Raw genomic sequence first — 14,712 nt, 5'->3', positions numbered from 1 at the left:
GATATTAGTATGACAAATACTAAGCTTAATTATGACCACAACATTCGTCTTTTTATATAAAAAAATGCATATATTTTGACTTGCTTTTCAGAAATATGAATTTCCGCTCTCCTTACCAGACTAAACTCAAGAGAGGTACTTAGGCCTACAAATCGCATTCCAGACCCAATTCAAAAGCTGATGCTCTCTTCTTAGGCTCACCCTTCCTTATAATTCCATTGAAAACCGTCAACAACTTCCGAAAGCTTTTTTTATTGCAAAAACAAAAACAAAAAAAAAAACAACAACAACAAAAAAACAAAAGAACATCCTCCTACCAACTTGGCGGATGAACAGAAGCTTTGATGACGTCATCGGAAGCCCTCTCCCATCCCCACCCCCCCTCGATTGTTTACAACCATTCGGAGCCGACGGAATAAACATTACTTTAGTGTGTGATTTATATCTTTCGGTTTACAAAACATCGGCGTACGTCGGTCGTGTTTTCCATAAGGAAAATAGTCCTGAATGAACCAAGAAAGAGGAAAGACAGAAACAGATGAATTATTTCGCGTGATCAGAATATGAAGTTATGGATAAATGACACTAGAATTCACGAACTGCAAAAGGAAACGACAAGCGGAACACTTGACGTCACTTAGGTATGTTCAGCAATATGCAAATTTCTCTTAAGCGGTTCAAGTACATTTAAATGATCTATCACTTACGTAACGTACTTACGGCGTATGTGACATGCCATGTGAAATTAGGGAGCAGGGTACTCGCTTTAAGCCGCCAGAGAATAAAATTGAAAGACGGGACACTTGGGGTCCTCTCCACGACACAAATTGAACAAAACTGGTGTAATGGTTATTTGTGCTCATAGCAGACACCTGTTTTTAATAAAAGATGTACCATATGTTGCAGGTGTAAAATATGAATTTAAATCACGATCTCATAAAGTAAAATTAAGTTCGAGTGTCGTTTTTTTTTGCAAAACTAGAAAATAAGTCACAAATGCCGATTGGTCATTTTGACATGGTAACACTGTAACGATACAGAAGTAGGTTTGTAATGGAATCTATAAACCAATTTAATTCAGTTTAATTATTTGGTCTGTTTTTCTTAAACAATTATACTGTTACACTCCTACGTTAATATAATGTTTAACAACGCAAGTAGGAATAAGCCTAGCCATTTTAAGCTATGTAAGGTCTACTTTGAATCAACTTAACGAATTTTTTTATAGAATGAAAAACACTATTTGCCACTAAAATCGCCACTGCCTGAATTACATAACGAACTTAGAGTCATATTTTACACAACATAATAATTACGTTGATGAAAATTACGGGAAAATCATCATAGGTCTTTAAACAAGCAAAACGAATGTCTGCATGCGGTGGGCTTTCACGGTATAGGGTGCTACGCCATATTTGGTGGCGTTTCTGGCAATTTGGTAACCTCACCGGGCCCTGTCTATAGTTCCGTGGGCGTGCTGTTAATCAACAACGCCATGAAAGATCGTTTCCAGGTGCGTTATTGTGATTTATTATCAACCGTAGATGTAGTGGAAGATGCTGTGGGTCGCATACAAAAAGGATATATTTTAAGACTGTGGGTCTTTGTAGTAAGAAGGGTATTTTTAAGGTTGCGTGTGTTTTAAGAAGTAGCCTATTTGCAAATTCAAGCGAGTTACCAATGCTCGGTTTGAAGATCCGAGAGATTGTTATTTTAAAGTCTCTCTCTCTCTCTCTCTCTCTCTCTCTCTCTCTCTCTCTCAGACTGTATTGAAAATACAGTTGTTGGATTCCGATGAATTTGTGTATAGCGTTCTGTATGAGATACAGCGTTACACACACAAAAAATGCGTAGGAAATGTCATGTATATATATATACATATATATATACACAAACAAATATGTATATATATATATGTTCATATTTACATATATACATATGTATATATACATACATACATATATATAAGATCTAGTGATATAGAAAGTAGAATCTAACTAATATAGCTCCATCTATAATCAACAACAAAAAATTCCGTCAAAACACGAAGGACATAGTCATACTCTCGAGTTAAACAAAGGAATGGACGTAATTCCTTCAAATAATTAAAAACAAAACAAAAAAGCTAAACGCAACAGACTGATGTCATAGTGTCATAGTCATGAGGCCAGTCACGTGATGGACTTGCTTAGTCAAGTCGTCCTGTTACGTAAACAAATCACGTTTTCGCTTCTGTGACGAGACTATTATATATATCACTCGTCCTTTTAATTGCTGACATTTCCTCTGGCGTATACTTCAAAGTACCCGTATATAAAAAGTATATTTTAATTATTTTGTTTTTATTTTTCTTAGTACGAATCCTCTGCGTTTGGGATGAGACTGTTTCATACATAATTCGAATTTTTAATTGCTTACATTTCCTCCAGCGTACATCTTATATAAAACGTATGTTTTAATTATTGTGTTTATACTTTTCTATTACGAACCCCCCGCTTTTGGGACGAGATATTTGTGTATATAATTCGTATTTTTAATCGCATACATTTCCCATAACGTATATTTAAAAGTATGCTTATATATAATGTGTATTTTAATTGTTTTGTTTATACTTTTCTATTACGAATCCTTCGCTTCTGGGGTAATTCGTACTTTTAATTGCTAATTTAAAAGTATGCTTATATATATATTTTGATTATAAATATTTTTTTTAATTTTTGTTTATACATATATTTTTCAATTTCCGTTTTCATTTTGTTTATATATATATATATATATATATATATATATATATATATATATTAATTTCTGTTCTCCCCTTCAATGGCGCTTAGTATTCTCATACGGTTTTATGCAAGTTCAGACCAATTGATTAATGTGTTAACTTTATGCCAGGCAGGGATCTGTTAATGTTGGAAGTTTTAAAAACTTTTGGATCTCGTAGTGGAAATAAGGGGAATTAGCAGAGGGGAGGTGCATATATACAGTATATATAAATGCGTATATATACTATTTTTTAATTTAGCTGTTCGTTCATGACTAAAGTATATTGAAGCATGTTAATTGCCTAGACTAATTCTCTCTCTCTCTCTCTCTCTCTCTCTCTCTCTCTCTCTCTCTCTCTCTCTCTCTCTCTCATTTCTTTACCCTTTCATTCCTGGCTGGAATTATTTTAGCTTGTAAAATGTCTAGACCAAGTCTCTCTCTCTCTCTCTCTCTCTCTCTCTCTCTCTCTCTCTCTCTCTCTCTCTCTCTCTCTCTCTCTCTCATTTCTTTGTCCCTTTCATTCCTGGCTGAAATGATTTTAGCCTGTAAAATGCCTAGGCTAATTCATTCTCTCTCTCTCTCTCACTCTCTCTAATGGCTCGAAGCCTAATTATCCTTGAAATGAAATTAGGGCGCGAAAGGGCTCGAATTTTATTACACACTTCTGGGGTGTGTTAACGAACATTTTCAGTTTAAGTAGACTGCAGTCCATGTCAATTGGACTGCTTTTTTGCATCGTTCAGGGAGTCGTGATAAGCCCCTTGTACCGCCAAGCACACGGACATGTCCGTATAGACACACATACACACGTGTGTGGTGCGTAGGCCGTGTATATCTTGCATATTAACGGTTGGTTCGCCGACTCGCCGAGCCACCCAAGCGTACCGTAGGCTACTGCGTGCTGAGTTGTACTCTGAAGTCGCCGAATATTTAACACAGTTTAAGTAAATAATCATTGGGATTCAGAGAAGCAATAGACGAATGTATAGCGCTATGGATAATGTAAATGATAATGTTGCGGCCATGATAATCAGCAGGGTGTGACGTGCCAGAAAATGATTGACACGGAAGGTTTCGTTAGGTGGGCAGGTTGTACCCTAGGCCGATTGAGGAGATGAAAATCTAGAATATAGAATTCTTGTGGTTTATATCCTCGCAGGAAATAATCGAAAGAGGTTAGAGCTTTAAAAATCATTATTAATGATTGTTCATTAAGTTTTAAGTCTTCGTAACGTTAGTTGAGGCTTTGGTCTGTATATGGGGTAGGACTATTTTGAGACAGGATAGTCGCATAGCGCAGGATGGTTCTAGTTGCAAAGCGTAACAATGTTTAAATCATGTAACTGTCGCCTCGTTATCTTGCTAGATTTTATTTGTTTTAAGTACAGATGTTAAGTCTAGGCTATTTACTGTATTTAGTTCCCCCATACCAGTGTTTATTTGATTTAATAAGCTGTATGAAGGCATAAGAAAATATGACACCAAATATTGTCTGGGATGGGTTACACAATGAAGCTTCAGTAAAACTAAGAAAACTTCAGTTTCTGAAGAGAAAGAACGGATAGCCGAAGTTTGTAATGAAGAGTGTGAGAACGTGAAGATAAATTAATGGAAAAAACATAACCACGCTAAGGAAATGAAGGAAAAGTAGAAAGTCCATCAAAACGTTTTAAAAACTTAGGATACAGGATATGACAAAGTTATTGAATAGACCACGTCTAGTTCTGAAAGCAAAGCTGGTTGAGTCTGAATAAAATGTTTTCCGTAGAAGTAAAATTCATCCAAGTTACTGAATCCCTTTCTCCTAACACTGCAGAATTAAAGAAGAAGAAACATCCATCACTGGAAAGAACGCGAAGATATCAATTGCCTGCTGTAGATCGTCAGTCTAAAGCTCATCAGAGCCTTGGGCAAGTTCTGTAGACTCACTGATCACTTCTGCCTCCAGACAGCTCCTGTGATGATTACCTGCCCTCGGGTCGTTATCTGATGACGAAAGGAGAGAGAGATATCGTGATCGCTCAGAGTAATGGGACATGAAATCGCGATTATGGGGGAAAATGGGCGACTGCAGGGGAGAATGAAAGCGTGATCAGTTAGGAGAGAAAAAGCCTAATTGGCTACTTTCGAGAGGGAGGTAACACACCATTGCGGTTTGAATCTTGGCGGAGTGCTGTAATTGTGATGGATGAGACATCGCGTGGGTTACTGGGAATAGACTAGATATCATTACATGGGGGATAATGTGGATATCTTTTACCGGCTGAGAGGCTTGAGTCTATTTTGATATAAACACCAGTTCTGTTTTGTTTATTATAGGCGATGTTCATTTATCAACTGTATGTTTTCAGTCATGTCACTCGGCGCTCAAAAGCTAAAATTCCTATCTTAACCGAGAAATAAACTGCACTTTTTATAGTCTGGCTATAGTATACTGTAGTTCTCATAGTAGCGTAAATTCAGTGGCTCCTATATTAACTATTCACTTACAGATACGTTCTTCAACTCGTGTATTACTCATCTTGAATAAAAAGTGTCTTAGCGCTGCAAAAACTAACCGTGCATCAGACTTTCAACTGTTATCCGCCAACTCTTTCTGCAGTCTGCAATTATTCCGCTCAGCTGCTACCGTGCAAAACTTGACATTTTCCCCTTCCTTACTGCAGAACAAGCAAGCAGAAAGGGAATCTGCAGAAAAACTGCAGATTGGGGGAACAAATAAGAAGTGTTTTAAAAAAGTAGCGTTAAGTATACACAGAGAAGGGCGCCAACGGATGCGGGAAACTCAGAGAAGAAGAAGTTGGAGGAAGTTTAGAAGCGACTGGGACTTAGAGAAAGATAGAGAGAGAGAGAGAGAGAGAAAGATAGAGAGAGAGAGAGAGAGACTGAAGGAGAGAGAGAGAGAGAAGAAGGGTTTGGTAATACAGTAGTACAATAAAGGCTTGTGTCTGTAATACAACCCAGATTTTTCAGAGGCAGATAGTTGCGGAAAATTCAAAGAAGAATAAGATGATAGAAGTTTAGGGGGCGACTGTGAGAGAGAGAGAGGGAGCTAAGTGTAGTAATAAAAATACAGCAGTACAATAACGGCTCGTTTTCATAATACAGCTCAGGTTTTTCCAAGCCAGACAGTAGCATTGCTTCATACAAAGACCAAGACTGTTTAGTATTCAGGAAGGGAGAAACATTGGCGCTGTAAAAGTGAGAAGCACCACTTGATAAGGAAGGAAAGCTTCTGTTCACAAGAGCAGTGTAGTGTTGCAGTGGAAATTACTGGGCGAGGATGGAGGTTGCAAATGCATACATAAACACATAATGAATAAGTGTATATACAGTGCATATTTCTGTGTGAGTCATATATATTTATGTCTGTGTGTTTGTATGTGTTAACTTAGTACCACCTGACACGTGACTCCTTTATATTCTCGAATATTAAGCCACAAATACCCTTCAGTATCGAATTTACCTTATACCAGTGAAATTACTTGAACCCAAAGGGAATTATATATGGTAAGTGCATCTGCCACGGTCCGGGCAGATGTTTTAATTATATATAATTCCTTTTTGGATGCAAGTTATACCGAGGATAAAGTGAATTCTGTATTTAGTTGTGGCTCAGTATTTGGAATATTGTATGTATATACAATATATATATATATATATATATATATATATATATATATATATATATATATATATATATATATATATATATATATATATATATATATATATTGTAATTATGTATATAATATATATTGTCTATATATATATATATATATATATATATATATATGTGTGTGTGTATAAATATTTATAAATATTTATATATATATGTATAAATATGTATATGTATATTGTGTATACATATACCTTCAAATAGCACAGTTATGGTCACGGAGAGATGGACCCAAGTTTGTACCTTATTTCTGCAGCAAATTCAAGTTGAATTAATGTCCACGTGTCACGGTACCTTTAATATATATGCACCCCCGCCCTTTCTCCCCTCCCATTCCCTTCTCCCTCCCCTCCCCATTCCCATTCTCCCTCCTCCTCCCTCCTTCCCCCTTCCCCCACCGCAATCCTAAATGTTATTGTCATTACATTCGTTGTTGGTGCAAGTTGTTTGTTTCTGCTTGTGTTTGTGCGTGCGTGCGTTTGTATGAATTATGGATTATTAAAGGCTTTCGAAACGATAAGGTCCTGTCCAGTTTTCGCCCCGTTGGAAATCCGAACGAGGAAGAAACGATATTATGAAACTCTTTTGACAGTTTCACGCCAGGCTGGGGTATGGGAGGTCGTCGGTTGTAGCCATTTAAAGAAATGAAATTCAGCGCAGTCGGGCTCGCGGCGTTATATGGCGCGAGTTTTGCCAGCCGCTTTGGAACCGGGTTTTCCGTTATCAAACTTCCTCTTCGTCTGCAGAAATGTTGAGGAAAGATGACTGATAGGGAGGAAAAAATGAGGATGTGGTGGGAAATGTTGAACAGGGAGGAAAATAAAGAATATGGAGGAAAATGAATAAGGTGGAAATTAAAGAATAGGGAGGAAATTGAGTAAGGTGGAAATTGAAGAATTTGGAGGGAAATGAATGAGGTGGAAATGAAAGAATAGGGAGGAAAATGAATAAGGTGGAAAAGTATACCTTAGTTAAACCAGACCACTGAGCTGATTAACAGCTCTCCTAGAGAGGGCTGGCCCGAAGGATTAGACTTATATTACGTGGCTAAGAACCAATTGGTTACCTAGCAACGGGACCTACAGCTTATTGAGGAATCCGAACCACATTATACCGAGAAGTGAATTTATATCTCCAGAAATGAATTCCTCTAATTCTTCATTGGCTGGCCGGAGACTCGAACTCGGGCCTAGCAGAGTGCTAGCTGACAACTCTACCGACTCTTCCAACGAGGAACTGAATAAAGTGGAAATTGAAGAGTAAGGGGAGGGGGGACGGGAGAAATGGAAGAATAGGGAAGAAAAATGAAGGATTTACGAAACGCCGCGAATTAAAGTCGGCTGGCTTGGCCACGTTCCCATTTCAACATCGATTGATTGCGGTATCAAACTGGCGTAGAAATTACGAGCACGCGCGTGAGAGAGAGAGAGAAAGAAAGTAATTATTGTCTGTCCCAGGAAACGCCATGTATAGACACGACAGAAAAGATAAACAGCGTATAATTGCAGAACAGGAAGAGAGTCGACGGGACTTCAAACGGATTAGGCTACTTACTTTGTGATGATAGGGAAAATGAAAGGGCCGGGCTCAAACGACTGAGAGAGAGAGAGAGAGAGAGAGAGAGAGAGATTATGTAGAAAGTATTAATGGGCTAGAAGGAAAGCCGGTAGTTATGGTTGATGAGTATTGTTTCTCATTTCTCATTCATGTTTCTCATCTCTTGGTGGATATTGATTACTTTAGAAACAAGTGAAAATTTATTACTTTACAAGCCAGTGGGTGTTAATTACTTTTTAAGCAAGTTGATGTTGGTTACTTTATAAGCAAGTGGAAATTGGTTACTGTGTAACAAGTGGAAATTATTTTATAAGCAAGTAAAATTGATTACTTTATAAACAAGTGGAAAAGCATTACTTTAAAAGCAAGTTGAAATTAATTTCTTAGTAAGCAAATGGAAACTGATTACTTTACAAGCAAGTGGAAATTGATTACTGTATAACCAAGTTGAAATGTATTACTTTAAAAGCAAATTGAAATTAATGACTTAGTAAGCAAGTGGAAACTGATTACTTTACAAGCAAGTAGAAATTGATTACAATCAAGTGGAAATTGATTAATTGATTACTTTATAAGCAAGTGGAAATTGATTACTTTATAAGCAAGTGGAAATTGATTACTTTATAAGCAAGTGGAAGTTGATTACCTTACAAGCAAGTGGAAGTTGATTATAAGCAAGTTGAAATTGATTGCTTTATAAGCAAGTGGAAATTTATTATTTAAAAAGCAAGTGGAAATTGATTACTTTATAAGCAAGTGGAAATGTATTACTTTATAAGCAAGTGGCAATTTATTTCTTTATAAGCAAATGGAAATTGATTACTTCACAAGCAAGCGAAAATGATTACTTTATAAGTAAGTGGAAATTGATTATTTTACGGGCAAGTGGAAGTTGATCACTTTGCAGGCAAGTGGAAGGTGATTATTTTATAATTGAATGGAAATTAATGACCTTATAAGCAAGTGGAAATTAATGACCTCATAAACAAGTGGAAATTAATGACCTTATAAACAAGTGGAAATCAGTGACCTTATAAACAAGTGGAAATTAATGACCTCATAAGCAAGTGGAAATTAATGACCTCATAAACAAGTGGAAAATAATGACCTTATAAACAAGTGGAAATTAATGAACTTATAAACAAGTGGAAATTAACGACCTCATAAACAAGTGGAAATTAATCACCATATAAACAAGTGGAAATTAATCACCTTATCAACAAGTGGAAATTAATGACCTCATAAACAAGTGGAAATTAATGACCTTATAAACAAGTGGAAATTAATGACCTTATAAACAAGTGGAAATTAGTGACCTTATAAACAAGTGGAAATTAATGACCTTATAAACAAGTGGAAGTCAATGACCTTATAAACAAGTGGAAATTCATGACCTTATAACAAGTGGAAATTAATTACCTTATAAACGAGTGGAAATTAGATTACCTTATAAACGAGTGGAAATTCATGACCTTATAAACAAGTGGAAATTAATTACCTTATAAACGAGTGGAAATTAATAACCTTATAAAAAAAGTGGAAATTAATTACCTTATAAACAAGTGGAAATTAAAAGTGAATCTAGCAAATGCATTATTAAATCTGTGGGAAAGGAATGAAATAAAATCAACATCATTTTCATCTTATTGAAAGCAACTGCAGTTGCAACCATGCAATGGCGTCAAAAGCACACGGGGAACAGAGGGGGAAGGTAGGGGGCTGGGGGATGGGGAGGAGGCGTTTGTCTTAAAGCAGTGTGTTCAGGTGATAGGGGACGTTGCCACGCCTGTATCTGTCGCTTTGGACAGGCAATCTCTCCAAAATTAGATTTGCTGTGTCCTTGTTTTTGTTTTGTTTTTACTTTGCTGAAAAGAAAACTATTGTGCCGGTTTTGTCTGTCCGTCTGCACTTTTTTCTGTCTGCATTTTTCCTGCCCGCACTTTTTTCTGTCCGCACTTTTTCCTGTCCGCACTTTTTTCTGTCCGCACTTTTTCTGTCCGCACTATTTCTGTCCGCCCTCAGATCTTAAAAACTACTGAGGCTAGAGGGTTGCAAATTGGTATGTTGATCATCCACCCTCCAATCATCAAACATACCAAATTGCAGCCCTCTGGCCTCAGTAGTTTTTATTTAAGGTTAAAGTTAGCCATGATCGTGCGTCTGGCAACGATATAGGCCAGGCCACCACCGAGCCGTGGTGAGATTTTCAAGGGCCGAGGCCCATACAGCATTATACCAAGACCACCGAAAGATAAAATCTGTTTTCGGTTGCCTTGATTATACGATGTACAGAAAACTTGATTGCTCCGAAGCATTTTTTACTTTTTTTTTTTTTTTTGTCCTTGCACGTACAACTCCCATTCTTCAGAGAATTTGCGTATGAAATATGTTTCCTAGTCATGAAAGACACACGAACCATTTAGCTAATGGATGAATCCCTCGTGCCGTACACGACAATACACGACAACTTCCTGATTCACCTAGTCCCAACACGACTTATACAGGTAAATTACCTTACCTAGGCCTCAAATGAATCGGGCCACCTGTCTGGTGGATGAGAGGAAAATGATTGCATCTCTACAAGTTACTCTCTCTCTCTCTCTCTCTCTCTCTCTCTCTCTCTCTCTCTCTCTCTCTCTCTCTCTCTCTCTCAGCTTTACACACAACAGCTGATTAACTGTCAGGTATTTTTTTTACCATTTCGTCCAGTTCGGGAGACTTAAAAGCTGTTCAGTCAGACGAAAGCTTTCCAGTTGCGTTCAGAGAAAGAGAGAAATTGTGTAAAAAGATTGATAAAAAAAAAAAAGGTATAAAGATAGGGATATGAAAGTGAAGAATGTAGAAAGAGAGAGAGAGAGAGTTGAAAAAAATCTCTTCATCCATGACAAAACCTTAAGAAATCTCGTTCCTTCGCATGTCGGCGTGTAATCAGAACCTCTCCTTTTCTGAAAGTGTGTAATTCCTCTTTCTGTACATTATGCTAATTTCTCCTCTCTGCAATATATATGCATAAGGAAATGAACTTCGCTTTGAGTTAATGAGATAAGTAAGAAATGAACGCCGCTTTGAGTTTAGCTAATGAGATACGTCCGGATAATGATGACAAGTGGAAAGTAAAATGAAAGTATAATGTGAGGTTCAACTGGTATTTGTCCAGGCGAAGACTTCACAGCAGTCATTATAGAATAGTATAATGTGAGGTTCAACTGGTATTTGTCCAGGCGAAGACATCACAGAAGTCATTATAGAATAGTATAATGTTAGGTTCAACTGGTATTTGTCCAGGCGAAGACACCACAGCAGTCATTATAGAATAGTATAATGTGGGGTTCAACACAGCAGTCATTATAGAATAGTATAATGTGAGGTTCAACTGGTATTTGTCCAGGCGAAGACATCACAGCAGTCATTATAGAATTTAATATCTTGGACGATAAAAGCCATTAGATTCTTATATTTAAATTTGATTAAAAATGATGATGATTTTTTAATCTTAAATGTGATAAAATTGTTAAAAATATTCTTTTGTGGAAAATAGTACTTTTGGGTCTGCCCCCGTCTCCCTGCTCTTCGATATTAATTTTTTTTGTTACCACGCATCCTCGTAGGGGGGGGGGTTGTTAGTGCCGTCAGTGCACCCAACGCGGTGTACTGTAGGCATTCCTAAAGATTCTTTTTGCAGAGTCCCTTAGGCCTGTAGCTGCAACCCTTTTCATTCCTTTGACTGTACCTCCGTTCATATTCTCTTTCTTTCATCTTACTTTCCTCAAACCTCTCCTGACAATTGTTTCAACATTATTTTCAGCGCTGAATGACCTCGTCAGGTCATTCAGCGCTGGGCCTTTGGCCTAAAACTTGATATTCCAGTTACAATTCCAATTCTACTTTAATTTTTTGTTCGTGTGTCCGTATGAACTTTTTCTGTCCGGCTGTAGATCTTAAAAACTGCTTAGGCTAGAGGGCTGCAAATTGGTATGTTGGGCAACCACCCTCCAATCATCAAACACACCAAATTGCAGCCCTCTAGCCTCAGTAGTTTTTATTTTATTTAAGGTTAAAGTTAGCCACAATCGTGCGTCTGGCAACGATATAGGCCAGGCCGCCACCGGGCCGTGATTAAAGTTTCATGGGTCGCGGCTCACAGCGTTATACCGAGACCACCGAAAGAGATCCATTTTCGGTGTCTTTAATTATAGGCTGTAGCGGCTGTACAGAAAACTCGATTGCGCCGAAGAGACTTCGGCGCATATTTTAACTTGCTTATTCTGTTTCCGCGTTTATTCTCTTTTCTTATTCATTCTCTTTTCTTATTTATTCTGTTTCCTTATTTATTCTGCTTCCATCCACATTGCGTAGAACCGTGTCCTACCCTCACAAACTGAACGAACCGAAAAGGGGAAAAACGTTTTGAAAAGAGTCCTTGCTTTGAGTTTTCGTGGGATCTCTTTGACGGATCCCCGAAAACTCCTTGGGAGGAAGTCCTACGCTCGCAAAGGGAACTTCAGAAGCTTAAATTATGATCCTTCTAATGGGGTCGACGGGCTTTTTCGATAGAGAGAAAGAGAGAGAGAAAGTCTACTTAGAATGTTTTCAGCAGCTAAATCAGGAGAATGAGAGAAAGAGAGATAGATTATTCAGAATGATTTCAGTTATTAAAGCAGTGTAATTATTATTATTATTATTATTATTATTATTATTATTATTATTATTATTATTATTATTATTATTATTATTATTCGTCACGTGTGATTAGGCCATATAGCTGTCTAGGTCAATAGATCAACTGTGGTAAAGATAGATAAATAATTGAGATTTGAGTATGCGAGAAAATATTTTGAGCAGAGCCCTATAGATTAAGTTGACATGAATCTCTCTCTCTCTCTCTCTCTCTCTCTCTCTCTCTCTGACGTCGTGAATAAATTAAGTAAGAAAACAAATTCAGTGATAATGGTTCAGCTTCCACAGTCACCAGATTGTCCTCATGAAGCAGGCCCGTCCATATTTCAGACTTTGCTTTATTAAGTGTCAGTCGCCCACCAGAGATATATATTTAAGAGCTACCCCTCCCAAGAGAGAGAGAGAGAGAGAGAGAGAGAGAGAGAGAGAGAGAGAGAGAGAGAGAGAACATTATCAGACTGTTTTATCACTTCGTAGTGTGATAAAACACTCTGATAAAGATTCTCTCTCTCTCTAGAAATGATAAAACACTGTCTGGTAAAAAATTCTCTCTCTCTCTCTCTCTCTCTCTCTCTCTCTCTCTCTCTCTCTCTCTCTCTCTCTCTCTCTCTAGTCTCTAGAAGTGATAAAACACTATCTGTTAAAGATTCTCTCTCTCTCTCTCTCTCTCTCTCTCTCTCTCTCTCTCTCTCTCTCTCTCTCTCTCTCTCTCTCTCTGTCTTCATATTTAAAATTAGAAAATGACTCTGCGTCTCTCACAGGGTCCCCAAACGTTATGGAAACAGAAAAAACGTTAATTAAATCTCTCTCTCTCTCTCTCTCTCTCTCTCTCTCTCTCTCTCTCTCTCTCTCTCTCTCTCTCTCCGGGCGTTCCATCTCTCGCTTTGTTATGACTCAAGCCCATTATGAACTGAAAGGAGACTCTCCCCTGTGTAAGGGAGGTCCCCCATTCTCGTGTGTTTTCTAGGGGCCTCGTTTTTGACAATGGATTCTTGGAGGAACAGGTGAACTCCCAGGCTGTGAGAAGGATGATAGGATACGTTTTTGAGCCTCCTGGCTCTGGGGAAGAATAGGTATTCAGGTGTATTCCTTTAGCTAAGGATAAAGTGAATCCTAAGTTTGATTACGTCCTATTCAGGTGAATTACTTTAGCTGTCCTCGTAGGGGGGGATAATTTCATCGGTGCACCTCTCGCGGTGCACTGTAGGCATTACCCAAGGTTCTTTGCAACGTCCCTTCGGCCCCCAAATGCAACCCATTTCATTCCTTTTACTGTACCTCCGTTTTTATTTTCCTTCCATCTTATTTTGCACCCTCTCATAGATCCCATCGTTTGGCCTTGTCCTAAATCTCATATTCCAATTCCAAAATTACTTTAGCTGAAGCATAAACTGAATGTAAGGGTGATTCCATTCTATTCCAATTCGAAAATTACTTTAGCTGAAGCGTAAACTGAATCTGAGGGTGATTCCATCCTGTTCTGGTGAATCACTTTACCTGAAGAATAAGCTGAATCCAGGAGGTGATTCGTGACGAGATTTTCGCCGCCGTCAAATACAGTTCGTAAAACGCGACTTCTTCGGGGAATAGTCCTCTCGTTATATCCAGACATTAAAGTTTTACGTCCCCAAATGGTGAGGGGATGGGGTGGGGAGGCCGGTGGGGTTTGGAGAGGGGGAGCGACAACCCCCGACCTTCGAACCCCATCTCGTCGATATTTACCGTTTTGCCTCCGGAGTACACGCAAGAACTTTTTTTTTGTGTTTTTGTTTTTTTTTTTTCTCCCCCCGCAGGCCCTCCCCGGTCTTGCTTAATTAAAACTTGAAACACTAGTTTTCATATTTACTGGGCTGGAGCAGAATGTTTGGGTTTGTTTACACTCACTCACTTACTCACTCACACCCACACTCACTCACACAACATACTCACTCACACCCACACTCACTCACACCCACATTCACTCACTCACTTACTTACTCACTCACTCACACAAACACACTCACTCACACCCACACTCACTCACTCACTCATTT

The 14,712-nt window shown here is 38.1% G+C and overlaps 1 long non-coding RNA gene across 1 annotated transcript in view; it reads left to right on the top strand.

The window, feature by feature from the left end:
- Positions 1 to 503: 503 nt before the first annotated feature.
- Positions 504 to 14,712, top strand: part of LOC136849877 (uncharacterized) — a 24,968-nt gene continuing 10,759 nt past the window's right edge. The window contains exon 1 of the long non-coding RNA XR_010856452.1: positions 504 to 641. This is a non-coding gene — a long non-coding RNA (uncharacterized lncRNA). The remainder of the gene's footprint in view (positions 642 to 14,712) is intronic.

This window comes from Macrobrachium rosenbergii, chromosome 21 (genome assembly GCF_040412425.1).
Source record: "Macrobrachium rosenbergii isolate ZJJX-2024 chromosome 21, ASM4041242v1, whole genome shotgun sequence".
Classification (NCBI taxonomy): Eukaryota; Metazoa; Arthropoda; class Malacostraca; order Decapoda; family Palaemonidae; genus Macrobrachium; species Macrobrachium rosenbergii.
The sequence above is the reverse complement of the archived record's forward strand: the minus strand, read 5'-3'. Positions and strand labels throughout refer to the sequence as shown.